The 22,395-nt window shown below is 40.9% G+C and overlaps 1 protein-coding gene across 1 annotated transcript in view; it reads left to right on the top strand.

The window, feature by feature from the left end:
- Positions 1 to 15,143: 15,143 nt before the first annotated feature.
- Positions 15,144 to 22,395, top strand: part of CDH17 (cadherin 17) — a 78,120-nt gene continuing 70,868 nt past the window's right edge. The window contains exon 1 of the mRNA XM_008001100.3: positions 15,144 to 15,273. The gene's annotated coding sequence lies outside the window, so the exon portion shown is untranslated. The remainder of the gene's footprint in view (positions 15,274 to 22,395) is intronic.

The raw sequence follows: 22,395 nt of genomic DNA, 5'->3' as shown, positions 1-22,395 counted from the left end.
ATGCCTGCAAATTCCGGAGGCTTAGTCTCAAGTGGACCATCTTCCCATTCTCCCTCCATCCCCCCTCGCTCCCAGGCCACTGGCTTTGTGCCTGCATGCACTATTTCTGTTTCACTTTGCACCCACCTGGATGTGAATCCCAGTTCAGGGGAGAGATTTTACACTACTTAGATGCTGAGAAGGTAGAACAGTTCTCATGTTTCAATACTCATTTTAGTACTTCGACTTCCAAATTTTTCCTTTTAATTCAGAAATCTTCACTCAAATTTTCTGTAAGGCCAGATCAAGAATGAGAAATAAAGAGAATTCAGCACATGATACTATGGTTGAGTAGTCTCTTCTTGGGCAGCTTTCCAATGAGAACATGTTCATTATTATCCTCAAGGAGGTAAACGACTTGATTATTTTATAAAAATCACCATTCACCCAATTATTGACCCAGATCCTCTGTTCAAAAACAAGAGCAGGATGTGTGTTTGTGTGTGTGTGATTTTTCACATTCTGATGTTTTTTAATAGAAAATTTAAAACATAAGGAAAAGTAGAGAGAATAACGTAATGAGTTAATAAACCCCCGTATGCCATCACCCAGCATGGGGAAGAGTAAGCTCATGCCCAATCTTGTTTCCTCTCTGCTTCCCCGCACCACACTAGCCACCCTGTTCAACCCAAATGGATTCTTTTGAGGCAGATCCAAGGCAGCAACGCATTTCATCCATAACGATGTCCATATGTATTGGTAAATGATAAGAACTCTTTTAAAAAACTAAAACCACATAACTATTATCATACTTAAAAATGGACGACATTCAAATTTCTCTAATTGTATTATTTTTTTCCTTTTTTATATTTTAAGAGTTGGTTTGTTTCAACATTCTTTAAACACTTTTTTTAATGTGCAGGTTTCTTCTCTCCTTTTTTTTTCAGTTTATATAGGAAGAAACAGAGGCATTGTCCTGCAGTTTCTCACATTTTGTGTTTTGCTGATTGCAACCCTGAAGTGCATTTCATCTGCAACCATTTTTTCTGACCAGCGTTTCCTATAAATGCTAGACTCTAGAACTGGAAGTTTGATCTGATTCAAGTCCAACTTATTTGCCAAGAATCCTCCACTAGAAATATTGCATACTTCTCTTAGGAGACGCATACAGACCAGTTGTCTCTGTGATGCAGCAGCCACTGATGATCTGTTTACATCCATTATTTCAGCAGGGGTTGCAAAATGGTAATATTTCAATTCCATCATTCCTTCATTTATGAAAGACTTACATAAAGAGAAACTTTACCTTGAAAAATGACCCTGATATACTGTTTATACAGCAAGGACAGGCAAAACCCTTGATTCCTGCCCTGTATTTTCGTGTTTTCAGGTGGATAATGTGGTTCCCCGGCATCCACTAAACGTGGTCAGTGAGTATTTGCTGTCAAATGTAATAATGATCTCACAGATTTTAACACATCTGATTTGTTTAAATTCATCAAAGTCATTGTTCTTACTTGTTCTAAAGTTTTCCGTAGTTTCCTAGTGATAACCACTTCTTTTTGGCTTCTAAATGCTTTGAAACAATCAGTTTTTAGTAAATTCCTTGCTGTCTGGTATGATAAATGTGCTAGGCACATACATGTACTTTTCCTGCCCCAGAACTATGGTCAGCGATTTCTCCAAGGAGGGTTGGTTCATTTAAATATCATTTGCCAATGATTTTTAAAAATTATAGGGTCGGGCCCAGCATTTTGGGAGGCTGAGGCAGGCAGATCACGAGGTCAGGAGTTTGAGACTAGCCTGACCAACACGGCGAAACCCCGTCTTTACTAAAAATACAAAAATTAGCTGGGCATGGTGGCACATGCCTGTAATCCCAGCTACTTGGGAGGCTGAGGCAGGAGAATTGCTTAAACCTGGGAGGCGGAGGTTGTGGTGAGCCGAGATTGTGCCCCTGCACCCTAGCCTGGGCAATAAGAGTGAAACCCCGTCTCAAAAAAAACAAGAAAAAATAAATTATAAGTTGGCTTTAGGGCTGCCCATTGCTTAAGAGTTGGTCATTGTTCCCAGCCTTTTTCAGTGGACAGAATTGAAAACACTACTTTGAAGAAAATGCATCATGGGTTCATACTAATATTTTGAGTTTGAATTTAGTATCACAGGGTTTTTTAAAATTTAGCTCCTTTGATTTTATATTTATATATCTTCTTTCTTCTACCTAAAATCTTGGTTGTAGACAATATTAACATAATTACTTACCTGCCTTACTATATATATTTTAGAATAATTAATCTTGATATAATTGCTAAAAGTATGATTTCTGAAAACAGTATAAGATTTCTTTTTGTTTTTGTTTTGTTTTTTAAGACAGAGTCTTGCTCTGTGGTCAAGCTGGAGTGCAGTGGCACAATCTCAGCTCACTGCAACCTCTGCCTCCCGGGTTCAAGTGATCCTCCTGCCTCAGCCTCCCAAGTAGCTGGGACTACAGGCGTATGCCACCACACCCAGCTAATTTTTTGTATTTTTAGTAGAGATGAGGTTTCACCGTGTTGGCCAGAATGGTCTCAATCTCTTGAACTCATGACCTGCTCACCTCAGCCTCCCAAAGTTCTGGGATTATAGGCATGAGCCACCATGCTTGGGCAACAGTCTAAGATTTTTCAAGGTGAATTTTGGTATCTGACTATGTGTACTCTTCTGGGTCTCTTACACTATTCTGAGATCAAATTGATTACTGGAAAGCTATATCCTGGATGGACCTCATTAACCAATATTGCTGTGGAAAGTCTTGACTCAGTTGCCCTTTAACATTCCATCCTTTGCTTTCATCAAGGGTGGACATAGAAAAATGCCAATACAGAGAATGTCTCCACATCGTCTATACAATCACAGCAAAGAGATTTCCTCTTACATTGTCAACCTGAACGACAGAGAAATGCTTTCTAAAAGAAAATATTTATTTGGAAATAGATCATTGCAATAGGAATATGCCTGCCATAGTAAACTATGCATGGATTCAGGGAGGTAAAGACAGACAAAGGTTTTTAAAGGAAAAAATAAGGAGGATTACATAATTGTTCTGAAGTGATTATACTTGGCCATAAAGATTAATAACAAAGGTGATCCCGATGCAGTTGGACAGGCAGTTGCTGGTCTGATGTCCTCGTAGAAGTATTTTTTGTGTAAGGTTGCAGTGGCCATTGTGCAAGATTGTGGTTTTTGAGGCTTTTGTGATAGTTTTGTTATTAGGCATACAAGCATGACAACCTGTCTTCATGGTCTTCCATGGGTCTATTTGTCAGCGTTTGTTTTGATTTTTAACATTGGCAACTCCATTTTGATTCTGGCAATTTCACAATTGTTAGGTGAATCTAAAATCAGTTTGATCTGATCCAGACACAATACTTTTGTCAAGAATCCTTCCTAAGTAGCATTTCATATCTACGAGGAGGCACATAATGACCAGCTGTCTCTCTTTCTGTGAGGTAGCAGCCATGGATGACCCTTGCCTAGACTGACTTCGATAGGGGTTTGTAAAATGGTAATATTCTAATTCTATCGCCCTCTCTTCATTTATTAACTGGAGGATTTCTAGAAGAGAAACTTTTCCTCATGATCCACAGCCCATGGCAAACTTGATTGAAGCCTGGAAAAGCTAAGGAAAGTGATCACCAGTTGCCTTCCCCAATCTCAGGAGAAACTTAGTGACTCCAGGCAGCATCTGAAATGGAGACCAATGTATTTAGACAGCGCCGTCTGGGGGAATTTATGTAAATATATTGCAGAGGGATAAGAGCATAAGAGTTAATAGGGCCTGTTTAACATTACCTACTTGAACATTAGAGTTTACCCGAAGCAACGATTTTAGTTTTGGCATAAATTCTTCCGATTCTCTTTTAGAGTGTTGTAAAACAGAGTCAGTTACCTACGAAGGCCTCTTCTGGTTGGTAGCAGTAAAGCCACCACAAGGGCAAGTGATGAGAGAAGGGCATGGCCAGGGTATTGGGGTAGAGGTGGTGACTAGGACATCGCATAGATTAGGAACAGCTTTCACAGTGGCAACGGTCGTGAGTCAGCACGCCTGATTCAAATCCAGGCTTTGTCACCTGCCAGCTATGTGAACTTGAGCAAGATATTTGAGTTCCCTGAGCCTCAGATTCCTCAACTGTAAATGGGGATTGGCAATTTGACCTGCCTTTCAGATTTGTGCACATTAGAGATAACATAAGCCAAGCACTTTGCCCAGTGCCTGGCACAGAACAGACATTAGCTAACTAAAGGTCAGCAAAGTAACTGTTTAATTAAATTGTTAATTTAACAAAGTTAATTAAATTAACAAAGTGGAAATTGAGCCCACCCCTAAATCCAATATATGAACATTTCTGGTGGCAAAACAACCCGTGAATCTTTAACTTTAGATGGACTTTTTGCAATTCGGCTATAAGTGTGCAAGTTTCCCGCTGCGAACGGTTCTAGACTTCACAAAATATGAAGACATTGCTGTGGGATTATAAAGTCAGGGCAACGATTTAGTGGGTACCGACAGAAATCAGGGTTCCCACCATGCTTCCCAAAGCCATTTGCTAAGAAATATTAATAGTACGACAAAATCGTGTTCACTGTGATGTCTAGTGACCCATTTTAAGGTCTCTCACTGAAGCTTGCTGTATTTTATTTTTTAAAATAGAAACTTATAAGAGGATCTGAACTGGACTTTCTGTGGCTTTCTCTGTATTTGGTCTGGTATGTTAATGACACCAGGTTTTAATTTTAGCTTCCTAACGACCTAGGTAATAGCATGAGATAGGGTGATCGGCCACCAGTTGCTTAGGCTTGTGACAGATAAGGAGGCTAACTGCTATCAGTTTCTGGTCTGAGTGTGGCTGGAAGATGAATGAAAAATACTTTTTAAGTCAGGGCAAGTAGAGCTGAAAGGCTCTTTAGAAAAGTAATTTATAGAAAATGTTGGGATGTCCTCTTTACACCTTCAACATGTACTGAAATAACTTGATACCATTTTTAGACAAACAGGGTTCCGATCTCCCTAACAAAGACCTGTAATCCACTTTAGTTTTACTTCCTTGGTTGGGCCATAATATTTATGAGCCCAAACAGACAGAGGAGGGGTGTGATATCGAGGGTCCACATTAGAATTTCCAAACCCATATTGGTGAAGAATATCAAGGCTAAACAATAGCCTTGGAATTGGGATTCAGTCCTAATTTGCCCGTCTCTAAATTTTTGGTCTTAAACAGTGTTATGCCCAACCCCTATCAACTCTTTCAGGGATTCAGGGTTCGAAGACCTCTGGCACAAGACTCAAGAGGCTGAAGAAGAGCCCCAGAGCCAGCAAATGAGACATGGGATTTTACTGGGGGCTCACATGCAGGGGGACAGGGTCCAGCAGCAGTGGGCTGTACAGGAGAAGTGTAACTATTTGCAAAGAGCATCAGTTTATACAGCATTTTCATGTAACACCCTCCCTCTAACAACCTCCATCTGGCAACCTTCATTAAACCCAAAACAAAGGTCCCCAGTATGGCCCATGTTCCATAGGATGGAGGCCGAGGGTGGAAGGTGCCATGGGAGATGCTCAGATGTTCCTCATAGACAAGGAAACAATCTCCGCGTTGGCCACTCCCGGATTCCCGAGCTCAGAACACACATTCAGGTGCATCTGCCCTACAGGAGCATGCTCAGATTATGCTTAAGTTATTGCTGTCAGGTGTGTCTACCATAAAACGAATCTGCCTTAAATAATACCAGACTAATTATTAGGGAGCTGAATCAAGATTGGGAGAAATAAGTTCTCATTGCCCATGTCAAGCTCAGGACATATGCCATTGACACTGAGTCCCATGAGACTGGGTCCCTGGTAATTCTTTGTCTTTATTTATTTTTATTTTTTTACTTTTACTTTTGGTAATCCTTTCTTCTTTGCTTTGTGGCCAAAAAAGAAAAGGAACCTGTATTCCAGCGATATAAAAAAAATAATTTCAGAAAGTCCAAGGTCCTTGCAGACCGTGTTAAATTCCAGAACATTGTATTTAACATTCCAATATTAAATTAAGCATTGCTGTATTGGGAACCACTTTCTACCCTGGTCCTGAAGAGGATTTTCAATATTGAGGGGAGGGTACATTTTAGAAAGTCCGCTGAATCAAGACAATTCAGTTATTGCTGGGGGCAAGTTGCTCCTGGCGTTACACATAACTCTGAACAGTATTGGCTGGCTATGCCTGGCTTGTCTGAGTTGAGCTGATCTACAGTAAAGTTAACCACTTCCTTATTAGCTGTGGGAGAGGATGCCTGCCTCCTGGCCAGCTGAAAGAGAGAGGCTGCATTCGAAGGGGTCAGGTGATGCTATTGCTCTGTAACAAGGGAGATGGGGAGGAAGTATAAGGGGACATCAGTCGGAGCGGAGCTGTGGGAGGAAACGCTGTAGAGGGTAAAGTGGTGGGTATTACTGGTTCTTGAAAATGCTACTTAAGCAGGCTTCTCAGCTAAGGCAGGATTCCCAAAAATATAATGCTCAGAAAGATCGAGTGGGAGGGGCGACTGGTGAGAATGTAATCAGGGTGGAAGTATGATATTTTGGCTGTGGATCTGAGTTAATCAATCTGCTTAGTGGATGTGAGTCCCCCCACCCACCCTTGTCTGATTGCGGCTCCTGGGAGGTAAGTAGAGCTGGGCAGGAGGCTCATTCAGCGGCTGCTATGGGAGCTTCGCCGAGGGTAGCAGCTCAGGCTTTAATTATGATTATTTTTTGAATCAGATCTGCATTCAAATCTTAAAGAATCAATTTGTATCTTCTTTGTTCCTTTATTTCTTTATTTGTAAAGTAGTAAAAATACCTTTCAGTGTTGCTGTGAAGATTAAATGAGATAATATATGCAGAGCAAAAGTGCTTGGTAGAGGGTAGAAGCAAGCCAGTAGTTCTCAGCCTTGGCTGCACGTTGGAACCAAGGGAAACGTTAAGAATGACTGCTGCCAGGCTTCACCAACGACCAATCAAATCAGAATCCCTGTGGCTCCACGCAGCCGGAGTTAAGAACCCCTCTACTAAAAACTTATTTGTACTGAGAAAAATCTCTCTTTATAAAGAAGAGGGATGGAGTTCGGATAACTTCTAGTCAAGTCGTGTGTAGTTAACTACCACTGATTTTCTTTTGTATAAAGTGATAACTTAGAAAAAGTACAGCTACTTCTGTCTTGTAAATCCCTTTAGATACAGTCCTAGTTCTAGGCAATTCCCTTTGTTTCTCAAGCTTAGGAGAGCAGACTTGGGAAGATCTGGGAATTAAAAAACAACCCTCTGGAGCCCTCCCTTTTTGAGAAGCTGGTCTGTCTAATCAGGTTTAAAGCAGGAGCATGTGGGCTAAGTGGGACTCCAGCAAGGAAGTGAGGGTCCTCCGCCAGCCTCTTCCCAGGCCTCCTTAGAAGTGATCTGGCGCTGGCTGAGGCTCATTGGTAGAGCCAGATGGTCTCTCCCCAGCAGGGCTTCTGTTCTCCCCTCCTCCTCCCCTGCACCGTGGGCTGCTCCTGTGGACCACCCAAGGCAGGCGAATTACGCAGATTGCCGATGTGAGCTTTCATTTCCTCTGTTTCCTCCTGTAGCTATTGGAAAATCCTAGTTTGAAGATAACATGGCTTTTCCAGAAACTCCTGGATTGTTCCTGAGACCAGGCCGAATGTAATCCTGAGTGGGAAACCAAAGGGAGGAGAATTTGGCCTCCTTGTCTCCTGAGTTACTAGGTGTAATCACATAGAAGAAAGAAAATAGTCCTCGTTCAGGCAGGCAGTCGAGTCAGGTTTATCTAGGGCTGAACTGCTTGAGCTGAGACACTATCAGAGGGGCTGAAGGGCCATTGTGCCCACATTGTCATTTTCTACTTTATCCAGGCAAAGATAAAATCTTTGTGTACTAAAATGTTCTTATTCACATTTAAAAACATAAAAAACAAAAGAGGTCAAATAATAGGTAAAATTAGTTAAATTAAAAAAAAAAACCTCATACTTAAAGGAAAATAAATGATTTTGAAAACCCTAAGACATTTCCAGTAATAAAGCAAAATGATCTGAAGGGCTTAGACCAAGGTGACTGAAAATATTTAGCCTATGTTCTGTATATTTATGTCAGTTCGAAGAACAGCTTTGTTGGGATATAACTGACATACCATACAGCTTACCAACTTAAAGTGCACAATTCAGTAGTTTTTAGTCTATTCTCAGAGTTGTGCAACCACCACCACAACAAATCTTAGAAAACGTTCATCACTCTCAAAAGAAGCCCCATATCTTTTAGCTCTCAGCTTCAAATTCCCCCTCGGCCCCCCAACTGCAGGCAACTCTGAAATCTACTTTCTGTGTCTATGGACTTGCCTATTCCGGACATTTCATGTGAATGGAATCATATAATATTAGGCCTTTTTTATCTGACTTTTTTCACTAAGCATAATGTTTTCAAGGTTTAGTCTTGTCATATCAGTATTTCATATCTTTTTATGGCTGACTCATATTCTGTCATATGGATATACTACATTTTATCCATCAGTTGAACATTTGGGTTGTTTCTATCTCTTGGCTATTATGAATAATGCTGCTGTGAATATTCGTGTACAAATTTTTGTGTGATGTTTTTATTTCTCTTGGCTGTATACCTAGGAGTGAAATTGCTAAGTCAAATGGTGACTCTATATTTAAGTTTTTGATAAAACTCTCAGACTCTTTTCCAAAGTGGTTGCATGATTTTACATTTCCCACCAGAAGTGTATGAGGATTCTAGTTTCTCCACATCTTCAACACTTGGTATTATTTCTTTTTTATTATAACTGTCCTGGTGGGTATGAAACACCCCGGTGGGTATGAAATGGCATCTTATTGTGGTTTTGATTTGCATTTTGCTTATGCCTAAGGATGAGCATCTTTTCATGTGCTTTTTGGCTATTTGTGTATCTTTTAAAAAATTTCTATTCAGATCCTTTGTCTATTTTTTGATTGGGTTGTTTATTGAGTTTTAAGAGTTGTTTATATCTTCTAGATACAGTTCATTTGTCAGATACGTGATTTACAAATATTTTCTTTTTATAAATTGGTTTTCACTTTCTTAATAGTGTTTTTTGAATTGCAAAAGTTCTTAATTTTGATGAAGTCCAGTCCAATTTATATTTTCTTTTCTATTGTTATTTGTGCTTTGAGAGTCATAGCTAAGACACCATTTCCAAATCCAAGGTCGTAAAGATTTACCCCTGCTTTCTTCTTAGAATTTTATAGTTTCAGCCCTTATAATTTATGTATTTGATATATTTTAATTTTTCTGAATGGTGTGAGGTCAGGGTCCAGTTCCATTATTTTGCATGTGAAGATCAATTTCACCATTTACTAAAAAGAGTATTCTTTCTCAGGAAATACTTCTCTTAAGGGCAGAATTTCCACAGGCAATCCTCTTTTGGTGCCTAATGAGAGACCCACAGGCAGAGAAGGGAGACCATTTAATAAGCCTTAGTGTCCAAGTCTGAGTCCTTCCAAGCAAAGCTCACATGCATGCTGGTCTCCTACTTGACCCCATGACAGGACTTCCTAGACAGTCACCGCACACTGTCTGGCTAAGCAGTGATGACTGCCAGGGCTAACATGAAGGGGTAGTGTTCTAGGAGACATATGTTTTGGAGAATTAAAACAGTACAGTTCATTATGGCTGTGTGGAGTTTTTTGTGCACTTGGGACACCTTGGGGAAGTTGTGGAATAGTCAGTTGGATATAGAAAACCAGAGCTTTGACCAGAGGAGAGATCTGGTCTAGAGAGACTTGAGATGTTGGCAAATAGATGGGAGCAGAGTTGACCTCCACAGAGTGAGTGACAAGACAAGATAACCTGGGATTGGGCCCAAGGAGTTGGATGAGCCACAGGTAGGACTGCAAGGGACTGGCTCAAGAGGTGGAAGGAAAATCAGAGTATTAGCAAGGAAGCTGGGGTAAAGGGAAATTTGAGGTGAGCTTGCCATGGTGTTGAAAGTTGTGAGAGGTCAGATGAGGTGCAGACTGAAGAGTGTCCATCTGATTATCATGAGCAGATTGTTGGCAACCTTGGTGAGGATGGTTTCAGTGGAGCAGTGAAGATGGAAGCCAGATGCTGTGATCTGAGCATGAGCTGGATAGGTGCAAAAGCTTGTTAGGTGAAATCTGATAAGAGACAGAGATAGGTCTCAGAAAACCAATAATATTGTCATTTCTTAGAATTTAAAGAAAATCCAAGATCAAATAAAAAAGCTTAGCTGTCTGAAGAAAAAAATGTCTGAGGGAAGATGAGCATGCTCATGTCTACCAAATCCAGCTTGCATGTTCAACATCAGACTGCATCATTATCTCAGACATTCCTGCAGAAATGGGTTCTACATGGTGGGGTAATTAATCTCAATTCAGAATAGGCTTTGTTAAATAATATTTACTGGAGGATAAAGCAATGACTCCTTAAGCTAGTGTTTCTCATAAGGGCCCATATAATCACCTGCATCAGAAATCCAGAGTGCCAGCCAGGCACTGTGGCTCACATCTGTAATACCAGCACTTTGGGAGACCGAGGCAGGAGAATCACTTGAGCTCAGGAGTTCAAGACCAGCCTGAGCAACACAGAACCTATCTCTACAAAAAATTTTAAAATTAGCTGGTGTGGTGGCACTTGCCTGTAGTCCTAGCTACTTCGGAGGCTGAGGCAGGATGACTACTTATGCCCAGGAAATCAAGGCTGCAGTGAGCCATGATTGCATACTGCAGTCTAGCTTGAGCAACAGAGTAAGGGATGCAGGAACATACCCTGAACCAGGATTTCATAGTGTAAGCCCCAGTTTTGTGAACTCTAGTTTGGAAAGACCTGGAAGGCATTTGTCCAATGTACAACTGATGATGCGAATACTTATTAGCCATCTCATTCACGAGATTCTCCAGCAATTTCATGGCATGGGTAGCTGGAGCCAGATTAAGGGCCCTGCCTACTGGGCAGTTGATTGGAGCCAGCATCTATAGATGAAGTGAAAAATCTTCCTGGAATAAACAAAGTACAAAGTGGGTCCACTTCTGTCAGAGTAGATAGTGGGGAAGAAAATCTTTACTAGCCTCAAACTATCTTCCTTAAATATTTTTCAGAATATCACAAGGTGGCTGTCAGCTGAGATTTTTAAACAGCATTATGTATGATTCAGTGTTTCTTGCTTCGAAATAGTGATTCATTTTGTTATCTAAGTTTTAAATCTTGTCATAATTCTCTCAAGTGTTCTGGTTTGGAAAACTGCTAAAAACAAAACTCAACAACAGAAAATCCTCAAAACAAAAACCCCAAACCCAAACTCAGAAGTAAGTATAGGCTGGGCACGGTGCCTCATGCTTGTATCCCCAGCACTTTGAGAGGCTGAGGTGGCCAGATCACTAGACCCCAGGAGTTGGAGGCCAGCCTGGATGGATGAAACCCCATCTCTACAAAAAAAAAGGGACATGATGGTGTGTCCCTGTAGTCCGAGCTACTTGGGAGGCTTACGTGGGAGGATGGCTTGAGCCTGAGGGGCCAAGGCTGCTGTGAGCCGAGATCGCACCATTGCACTCCAGCCTATCAGCCTGTGACAGAGTGAGACCCTGTCTCCAAAAAAGTATGAGCTACATGAAACTAAGAGCTGTTTTGCTTAAATTTATCAGAAAATGGACTCTGTCCTGGCCAGAGAAAGTAGTTAAGGAAGATTCTGCTTCAACCTAAAACAATGACTAGCAGAAAATTAGTTTCACTTCATTCCACTAAATAAATGTGGAACAAAAACGGTGAACTCTGAGTTTCAGGGGGTTCAAAACTATTTGCTTTTCTGGGTTCCTGTTGGCCTTGGTTGAGTCTGCAGGTAGTCATGACTATTTAGAATTACTGAATTAAATAACTGAATGGCGTTGAGTTCTAAGAAGTACTTACTGAGTACGAATTGAAGACAAAGTTTCTGCCATCATCAAGTTAACAGAGCAAGACAGATATTAAGTAATTACAATATTATTTTGCACTTCTATTAGGTGAGAGTTATGTGTTGATGGACTCATGATAAAATATTCTGAATGTATGATATGTAACACATAAAGAACATAAAATGCAAGTACCTAAAAAATTGAGAAATTTAACACTCATAGATTCCATTTTGAATTTTAAAGAATAAAAATAGGCAGGGCACGGTGGCTCATGCCTGTAATCCCAGCACTTTGGGAGGCCAAGGCAGGCAGATCACTTGAGGTCAGGAGTTCAAGACCAGCCTGGCCAACATGGTGAAACCCCCGTCTCTACTAAAAATATAAAAAATTAGCCAGGTGTGGTGGTGGGCACCTGTAATCCCAGCTATTTGGGAGGCTGAGGCAGGAGAATCACTTGAAACTGGGGGGCGGAGGTTGCAGTGAGCCGAGATTGTGCCATTGCACTCCAGCCTTAGGGACAGCAAGATTCCATCTCAAAAAAATAAAATAAAAAAGAATATAAATTTTAGAAATGTAACATGCTTTGACTTTTAGGAATAATTCCAAGTTTTCATAACTTTTTTGTCTGGGAGGCTATCTAGACTTTCTTACTAGCAAATGTCCATAAATTAATTACTTATATATTTTCTAGGGACAATATTGGAGGAATGCTTAGAACATTATAGACAAAAGTGTTGAAATGTTTTCACCATCATGAAACTGTGAGTTGAAAGCATTAGCCCAAGTCCTTTCACTTGTTCAGTTTTGTTTCCTTTTTCTTTTTTGGAGATGCAGTCTTGCTTTGTCGCCTAGGCTGGAGTGCAGTGGCACAATCTCAACTCACTGCAACTGTTCAAGTGATTCTCCTGAATCAGCCTCCTGAGTAGATGGGATTATAGGCACCTGCCACCACACCCAGCTAATTTTTGCATTTTTAGTAGAGATGGGGTTTCACCATGTTGGCCAGGTTGGTCTCAAACTCTTGACCTCAGATAATCTGCCTGCCTCAGCCTCCCAAAGTGCTGGGAATACAGGTGTGAGCCACTGCGCCTGGCCTTCAGTTGTTTTCATTGTATAAATCATACCTCCTTTGCTTTGAAAAATTAAATCAATAATATTTATCAATTACGTTTTCCTTATTCCTATTATTATTAGCAAGTCTACTGAACTACCAATGTCTCACTTTTCATGAAAATGAGTTCCTAAAATGCAGTGGTGGTTACCCTGAAACATGCACATTCTTAATATTTGGATTTAATCTGGAAGGATGTATAAACCATGTAAGGAATATATGAACAGCTCTCAGAATCTTGTTAACCTGGTATCCCAGAGGACAGAAATAGCCTCTGTAATTCAGAAATGCAATCACCTGTTAATTTCTCTGATGGGTGGTTTTGACGTTTTCAGTGTTTAATCAACCTAATTCTTTGAGCTGGAAGCTGGGTGCTAGAGATAGCATGTGATGTACAGGGGAACCCCATGTTGGAACTTGGCCATCTTCCAATAGGAATGGGCTCATGCAAGGATTTCTGCCCTTGGGTTTTGTTTTTGTTTTTGTTTTTTTTAACTCACATAAAGCTGGAAGGAAAAAAATCTGGCATAGTCTATAGATGTAGTGAATAGGATGGAATTTGAATCAGACAGACCAGGGTTGGAGTCCTGATTCTGTAGTCAAAGGCTGTATGACTTAGACAAGAAATAAAACCCCTCTGTGCCCCCATTTTCTATCTATAAACTGGAATCTACTTTGCAGACATGCTAAATGAGAAAACAAAATTTTAACTGATATACTAACATGTCATAAACATTGTTACTGTTGCTGAAAAACAATGACTATAAATTATATATATGTACTTTATTTTTGAAGAAAACTCATACATTTAAAAGCGCTTTATTATTTTAAAATTTTCAAAGAAGACTCAGACTTCTTTCTGAACAATGCCCGTGATGAGATGCTTGCCCTTGATTCCAGGAACTGAAGCATGTGGCGAGTGGAAGCGATTTGATTTTGTAGAACAAGCACACTTTATTCAGCTAATGGGAGGGCAGAGGTATGAAGAATGTGGGAAGTGCTTAGCCTCAATAACCTCATTCTTCTAAATGAGTGACAGTCATGTGGGACAAAACAAGAAGGGCACTTGCTGAACTTACCAGTCCACCAAGGATGCTAACCGCTGGCATGCAACTAGATGGTTTCACTTGCAGGGTCCTGGGGATAAATGAGGTCTATTCCCGCAGTGGCTTACAGCAGTGGCTTAGAGCACTCACGAAACCTTCTCATGAAATCTGGAAAGGAGGGAGCCCTGCTAGAGAGTGGGCTGGGCTCTCGTGCTTTCCCTCTGTCAGATGCACACCCGGAAAGGAATGGAAAACACAACCCCAGACCAGGAGAAGCCAAGAAACGAACATGAGAAGGTCCACAGAAACAGGGCCAAGTGTGACATACCAGACACAGACATGACATTGATGCTTACCTTCAGTGGGGATTCCCAGAGTGACCAAAGTGTGGAAATCAGGAATTGGTCTAAAAGAAGCCTTGACTTGAGAAATCTGGGGGCATTGGCTTCTATTGGTTAATCAAAAATCTCATTTTGATTGGGGAAAAATAAGTTGTTCCTAGGTAAATCCATTCCCTGAATTGGGAGGGGGAGTGGGAAAGGACTTGGTTTGTGTTTGGGGAAAATTTGCTATCGGTTGTTTCTTGCAGACTTTGGAAGGGACCCTTGGATTTCAAAAGCAGGCACAGCCAGATTGTGTCTTTCCTCACGTCTTCTGAGTCATTTACGATGTCTCATGTGGCCAGTTATCAATGAACTGTGTCATTGCTCAGACATGCTCTGTCTTTTGTGTTTGAGATGGAATCTACACAAATATTTGCGGATTGAGTCTCCTGTGCTGAGTGTTGGGGGTGCAAAATATGAACAAAAGTCTTTGATGTCATGAACCTCACACTCTAGAGATAGTTGGATACACAAAACTTTTCCACTCTAACTTCTTGTCTTTTCATTGACTCATCTACATTGAAAAATGTAGCAACCTGTTTTGAGATGGATTAGATGTAAATTAAACTTCTTTTGGTACAAAGTCATTTCTCTCCTGGAGTAAGCATAATGACACTTTTTATGATACCCAGTGGCTCTCGAAAAGCAATAAAAAATGTTAATGGTTAATGTTTGACTGAAGCTGAAGGGAGAGGCTGGGAGGCAAAGCAGGGAAGAGGAAGTGTTCCCCGGGGAGATAACTCCAGTCGTAGCAAGAGTCTCAACCACTGAATGGAAGAAAAGGACTTTTAACCACCATTTTGTGACTTACAGAAAGGTAAGGGCTGACATGTCTTAACTGTGTCAGTAACATATTTATTCCAGAAGGACAAAGTAGATGGAGGGGAAGGACCCTTAAAAAGTTGCTTGATAAATTTTTTCCTTGAGGTGGGCTATGTAGATGCAGAGAAGGGAAATTTGTTGCTGGTGTGACAAGTTTAGCTTGTGGAGCACATTTTTTTTTTTTTTTTTTGGTAGTTTCTTTTCATTGGTCTATATTTTATAAATTCATTTGATGAAGTGGCTGCAGTGAAATCAAGCTTGGCAGTGGAATTAAAGGGGAGATTGAGTTCTCTGATGTTGAAATAAGTATCACACCCATTCTTCATGATAAGCGTATAAAAGCCCCTGGTCTTAAGGTGCTCTAGGGCTCTTGTATTCTAGAAATTGGGGTTGGAATCACATTCTCAAAAAGCATGTCATTCTGTCTACTCAGAGAATGAGATTCAATTTGGGATTCTTAGAATTGTCTGGGACACAGCAAGGGAGGGAACATGCAAAGAAGAAAAGAAGCCTCTTTGTAAAAGTACTAGAGTAAGAATTGAAGACAGACAGACAGACCTGCCTTCACAAGTGGGAGAAGAGGCTGATGTGCGTGTTACTCAGCTTCCTGGACTGCTTTTGGCCTTGGTGGTGGAGGTACCACCTGCTTATGTGTGGTTATTTTTATGGTAAGTCATGCACAGCTTATTGGTATCTTCAATGGTCCGATCTTTGCCTCTGTCTTGGTCTTTTGTTTATGACAGGTGACTTTATGCGGACGGATGCCCTCTGTGGTAGGGGATGCCGAGCAGCAGATTGGAAGGACAGTTCCTTCTCTAATATTTTCTTGTCTTTATTTTTCTTCAAAAACTTAAATAGTGAATGAGGTATTATCTGAAAGAAGAAAACACATGTTTAGATGAAAGGAAGATGGATGCTATTCAGCTCTTACCAGGAAACAAAGCGAGTCCTTTACTGAGAGAGGGTTTCTAGTGAGTTACAGTGCCATATGAGTCTTCAGGGTTGGCCAGATGGGTTAGGCCAGTTTCATCATTTTCCAGCCTGTGGGCACAGAACAGAGAGCTGTCACTCTCGGAGCCTTAATTTTTTTCATCTATAAAATGGAGAGACTTGCCTAACCAGGTAGTTGTGAGAAGTAAGTTAGGTAAGTAGGTAAAGAGCTTACTATGTTGCTTGGTGCATGGTACACATCCGGTGAATGTTAGCTCTCTGTTCCATGAGAAAGTTCAAGTAGGTGACTCAGGATGAATTGAGAAATTGCTGTTTCATTCTTTAGAAAAATAAGAAAAAAAGTCAGTAATGCCATAAAAATAGCATCTACCATTATGCAAGAGAGGAGCTAATTTCTATGTTCAGGAAGTGGGATTCAAAAATATGAGAATAATAAAACTTGGTTTTGCATATATATACACACACACACACACAGAGACATATATATATATGAAGCATTTTTTTAAAGCCCCTCTCATGGTTCCCATATAAGTCTTTGGGTGAGGTGCAGGTGTGGCATCCTTTGAAACTCATCCAGATGACCCCTGAAAAAAGTCATCACTGTTCAAGGTGAAGGTTACATTTCCGGTACCTCTTCCTTTCTCATTCAAAAGGTAAAATATGGCTGGGTGTGGTGGCTCATTCCTATAATTCCAGTTCTTTGAGAAGTTGAGGAGGGAGAAGCACTTATGCTGGAGTTCAAGACCAGCCTGGGAGGTCTGAACATAGGGAGACCCTGCCTGTACAAGAAAATTAAAAATTAGACAGGCATGATGGCACTTACCTGTAGTCCTAGCAACTTGGGAGGCTGAAGTGAGAGGGTTCCTTAAGCCCAGGAGTTTGAGACTGCAGTGAGCCATGGTTGCACCACTGCACTCCAGCCTGGGTGACAGAGTGAGAACCTGTCTCAAAAAACAAAAAACAAAAACAAAAAAAGCTGGATGATGTGCAAAATATATCCTGGCAGAAACTACCTTTTGTTCCATTGTAAAAAAAAAAAGTCTAGAAGGATGTGTCCCTCATTTTTCTTTCACATTAACAGTGACACCTCTGAGGAGGAAAGCTGGGCATTGTCATGCTCCTTGCTCTGGAGGCCGACAAACAGTGCTTGCACAGAAGCTGGTTCACGTGGGTAGAGATGTATAGATTTGACATAAAATTGCATTGATTCAGAAATCGCTGGTATCAGATTTAGAATGGGGCTAGTTGTTCTGTAACTGCTCGTTGATTATCCAAAGAAAGACACGCTGAATTTTAAGGGAATATCTATTTACTTATTTGTTACTTGTGAGAAGACAGGAATGTTTACTTAGGTGCAAGAAATATTAACTTAATAAAAGCAAATATTCCCCTCGTGGTTGAGGTATTAATTACACTAAAGTTGAATTTTTTTTTCCACTTAAGCAATACGTAACAAACTAAGCTATACTTGATTGTTGTGTATGTGGTACAAAGAAAATTTCTCTTCAAATATTCTGTAAGACTGACATGGAATTCTCTCATTCATGATATTTCTGAGTTATTCATATCTGACCATATACTTATTACTTAAAAATATTAGGACTTGTTCTTAAGTGAGGGACAAAGAGAATGGAAATGGTAGATTTGTTCCCTTAACATCTAAGCTAAAGATGAGCTCTCTTCCTCACCGAGAGGCCATCTAGCAGAGTGGCTTGGTGCTTGGCCCCTGCATTCACACCACTTCCTCAAGTGCTCTAAGCTCAGTTTCCTGCTCTGTGGCATAACAACAAGACCCACACTATATGATTGTGTGGTTCAAGTAAGTTGCCCAAAGTGCTTAACTTAGCTTGCATTTGTTGAGCATTTGCTATTTTTTAAAACAGTTCCAATGATTTTTAAGAAAACAATTCATGAATGAGATTTCATTGTGGTCTGGTACCTTTTATTAAGCAGAATTAAATTTATTTTCCCTTCCTCTCCTACCCATCCCAGTTGTCAGTTATGATTTAATTACAGAAATCGGAAAGTGAACCTGTCCTACTTAAGCATGACTGCACAATCTTGGCATTAAAATTCCTGCCTTGGGTCACCTTGCAAATGAACTAGGGAGTAAGTTAGTTCCTTCCTTCCTTCCTTCCTTCCTTCCTTCCTTCCTTCCTTCCTTCCTTCCTTCCCTCCTTCCCTCCTTCCTTCATTCCTTCCTTCCTTCTCTCCTTCCTTCATTCCTTCCTTCCCTCCTTCCTTCTTTCCTTCTGATCCTTCCTTTTGATCCTTCCTTTCAATCCTTCAGTGTCTAAACCCTATGGGATGGAACCTAATTTAGATTTACTTCCTACTGAATTTCTAAGGCCAGGATGTGTTGCTTTATTATCTTGACAAAATGCTCATCCGTAAACTTTATATTACATAAAGAAATGTTGTGTAATACATAAACACTTCGTCAAAAAAAAAGTCAAGCCACCTTTTATGAGAAATAGTGATTCCAGTCCTCCTCTTTAGTCCAGGGAAGATGCTTATGATACAGTTCTGCTAGATCTGGGGGAGAAAGGGTCTCCCCCTGCCACCTTCCTAGGGTTTTTGTGGGTATATAGTTGCACACGTCAGGGAAGTCAATGCGGAAATCCTTCCTGACTGCCTGCTTAAATCCCATTTATGCCTAGTGTTCCATTATTGGAACACTAAGCATGTGGGAGTTAGTTATATCCTACTGCTCAAAGTCATCGCCAAGGTCTGATTGCAAAAATTCAAAAAACTGCAACCTCAGGCATAAATGAGTTATGACATCAGGCAAGCACCCTGGCGGGACAGTCACTATTGTCCCTAGGTCAGTGGCTCCCTTTCTTGTGACTGCTCTGGCTCCCCTTCCATTCAATGTTGGGATGTTTTGGGAGACTTGGAGGAGAGGCCTCTTCTCCCCAGCTGACCCTTCCCTTGCTCTGTCTTGGGGAGTACTGGGGGAACAAAAGCCAACCAGGAACAAGCATGACACCTCTCTCAAATATTCCTTGGAACTTGTCATTCTTTTCTTTAATAAGAAAAATTATGCTAGTAATCCCATTACTGAGTATATACCCAAAGGATTATAAATCATTTTACTATAAAGACACACACACATGTATGTTTATTGCAGCACTATTTACAATAGCAAAGACTTGGGACCAACCCAAATGCCCATCAATGATAGACTGGATAAAGAAAATGTGGCACATATACACCATGGAATACTATGCAGACATAAAAAGGAATGATTTCATGTCATTTGTGGGGACATGGATGAAGTTGGGAACCATCATTCTCAGCAAACTATCACAGGAACAGAAAACCAAACACTGCATGTTCTCACTCATAAGGCGGAGTTAACAATGAGAACACATGGACACACGGGAACATCACACATCCGGGCCTGTCCTGGGGTGGGACGCAAGGGGAGGGAGAGTATTAGGACAAATCCCTAATGCATGCGGGGCTAAAACCTAAATGACGGGTTGATGGGTGCAGCAAACCACCATGGCACATGTACACCTATGTAACAAACCTGCACATTCTGCACATGTATCCCAGAACTTAAAGTAAATTTTTTTTTTTTAAAAAGACAAACAATTTTTAAAAAAGAATAATTATGCTAGTAATGTGTATTATAATTGATTATATCAATCTAAACCATTTTAAGTTCTCCAGGGGACCATTTAGCCTCCTGTGAGCCCATCTTCCCCATCATGAACCTCTTGGTAGAACAAATAATCACCTCTAATTTTGCATATGTGTAAATCCAGATTGTCATATACTGAAAGATTGGTATATCTATATTACAGAGTTTAGTGACAGAAAGCTGGGCTTATGTTGATGTGTGTATGTTCATCCCTCCCTCCCTCCTTTCCTTCCTTCTTCCCTGTCTTACTCTCTGCTCTAAAAACAAATCATCTAGCTGCCCATTCCCTCCCCATGTGGAGTAACCTGCTTGAAGTGTGAGGCAGAAGCCCAGATTTATACCTGTCTGCTTGTTTCTAGTTTATTAACGGCCACTTTAATTGGGTCCTTAATTCGTCAAAAGTGCAAATTGGTCAGATGCTTCTGCGGTTCTTTAAACCTTGAGTGATGCAATTGGTGCCAGAGATCTGTGAGCCAGACCAAAAAGATGGGCGTGACAGATCTGAACATTAATCGATGAATAATGGTTTGAGCGAGATTTTCATCTGATCTTTATATTTATCTGGCCTTGCCTTATAATTTATGCTGCTCTTAGCAATATACAGTGAGAAAGAAAAATAAATGGCTCACAGGATATTTGGCACTGTTTGGTCCTGGTGGCGCTATGAATTCCAGTCACATCCCTTCTTGCCCACACTACCTTAGGATACTTGAAAACAAATTCTGTAGCTCTCTCCTTCTGCAACTTCTTTGTTCTTTGAAGCTTCAGGCACTGTCTTAGCGCTAGGTGAATTATTTTAATTCAAAGCCCTTCACGCTTTTTTTTTTTTTTTTTTTTTTTTTTTTTTAATAATAGATGACTGACTCTAAGATTTGTCTATCACTTAGCTTTTTACACGGGGGACAAAAATCAATGCTTATGTGTTGACTTGTAAATTTGGATATCTGGGACCTAGAAACTCCCTGTCCTTACTCAAATAAATGGCTAAATGAGAAGAGTGTCTAAACATCACCTTCCCATCTTGAAAGATGGTGGGTGAAAAAGCTGAGAAGCTGGATACTAAGGAGAAGAAACCTGAAGCTAAGAAGGTTTTGCCAGTGGCAAGGTGAAAAGGGGGAACCTCAGAGCTAAAAAGCCAAAGAAGGAGAAGCGTTGCTGCAGCCCAAATCCTGTCTTCATTGGAGGAATTAGCAGATATTCCTCATCTTCTATGTATTCCAGAAAGGCCATGTATGAGAGGAAATACTTAGCTACTAAACCCAAGATTGAAAAGAAGAATCTTGCAACTGTTACAAACCCAGATGAGGTGACAAGAATGATGATGCCCAGGTGGTCAAACTTCACACAATGCCTTGATATTATTCCTACTAGTGATGTGCCTCAAAAGCTGTCCAACCATGACAAGAAACTCTGCAGTCAGCATGTGAGAAAACTTCGAGCCAGCACGGCCCTTGGGACCATCTGCTCATCCTCCCTGGGTGCCCCCAAGGCAGGAGGGTGGTTTTCCTGGAGAAGCTGGGCAGGAGCTTGTTACTTGTGGCTGGACCTCTGGTCCTCCATGGAGTTCCTCTGTGAGGGACACACCAGAAATTTGTCATCACCACCTCCATAAAAATTGATATCAGGACTGGGCGTGGTGGCTCGCACCTATAATCCCAGCACTTTGGGAGGCCAAGGTGGGTGGATCACTTGAGGCCAGGAGTTTGAGACCAGCCTGGCCAACATGGCAAAACCCTGTCTCCATTAAAAATACAAAAATTAGCCGGGTGTGGTGGCACACACCTGTAATCCCAGCTACTTGGGAGGCTGAGGCATGAGAATTGCTTGAACCTGGGAGGTGGAGGTTGCAGTGAGCTGAGATGGTGTCATTACACTCTAGCCTGGGCGTCAGAGCAAGACTGTCTCAAAAAAAAAAAAAAAAAAAAAAAAAAAAAAAAAAAAAAAAAAAAAAACGATATCAGCAGTGTGAGAACCCCAAAACATCTTACTGATGCCTACTTTAAGAAGCAGCTGCGGAAGCCTAGTCAGTAAGAGGGTGAGATCTTCGACACAGAAGAAGAGAAATATAAGACTATAGAGCAGTGCAAGGCTGATCAGAAAGCCATGGACTGGCAAATTTTACCAAAACGCAAAGCTATTTCTCAGCTCCAGGGCTACCTGCGATCTGTGTGTGTCCTGATGAATGGAATGTATCCTCACAAATTTGTGTTCTAAATTTCTTAAGAAGAACCTAATTATGTAACTGAAAAAAAAAAAAAAAAAAAAAAAAGAATGCCGTTAATCCTCTTGGGAGCTTGGAGCCCGGTGGGAGAATAACGAAGTCTTGGGTGGGCTGCTGGGATGCAGGGGGCCCTGGGTGTCTAATGACTGAGCAGAGCCCCCTGTGAGGCCACCCCTGTCCGGGGATGGCAGCACAGGCTAAACCAGAGTTCCATAGGGTCTTCATTTGCTAGGGCTGCCTTCACAAAATACCACAGAAAGGGAGGCTTAAACAGCAGGTATTTATTGTCTCAGTTC

The sequence above is a fragment of the Chlorocebus sabaeus genome, chromosome 8 (assembly GCF_047675955.1).
Source record: "Chlorocebus sabaeus isolate Y175 chromosome 8, mChlSab1.0.hap1, whole genome shotgun sequence".
Lineage (NCBI taxonomy): Eukaryota > Metazoa > Chordata > Mammalia > Primates > Cercopithecidae > Chlorocebus > Chlorocebus sabaeus.
The sequence above is the reverse complement of the archived record's forward strand: the minus strand, read 5'-3'. Positions and strand labels throughout refer to the sequence as shown.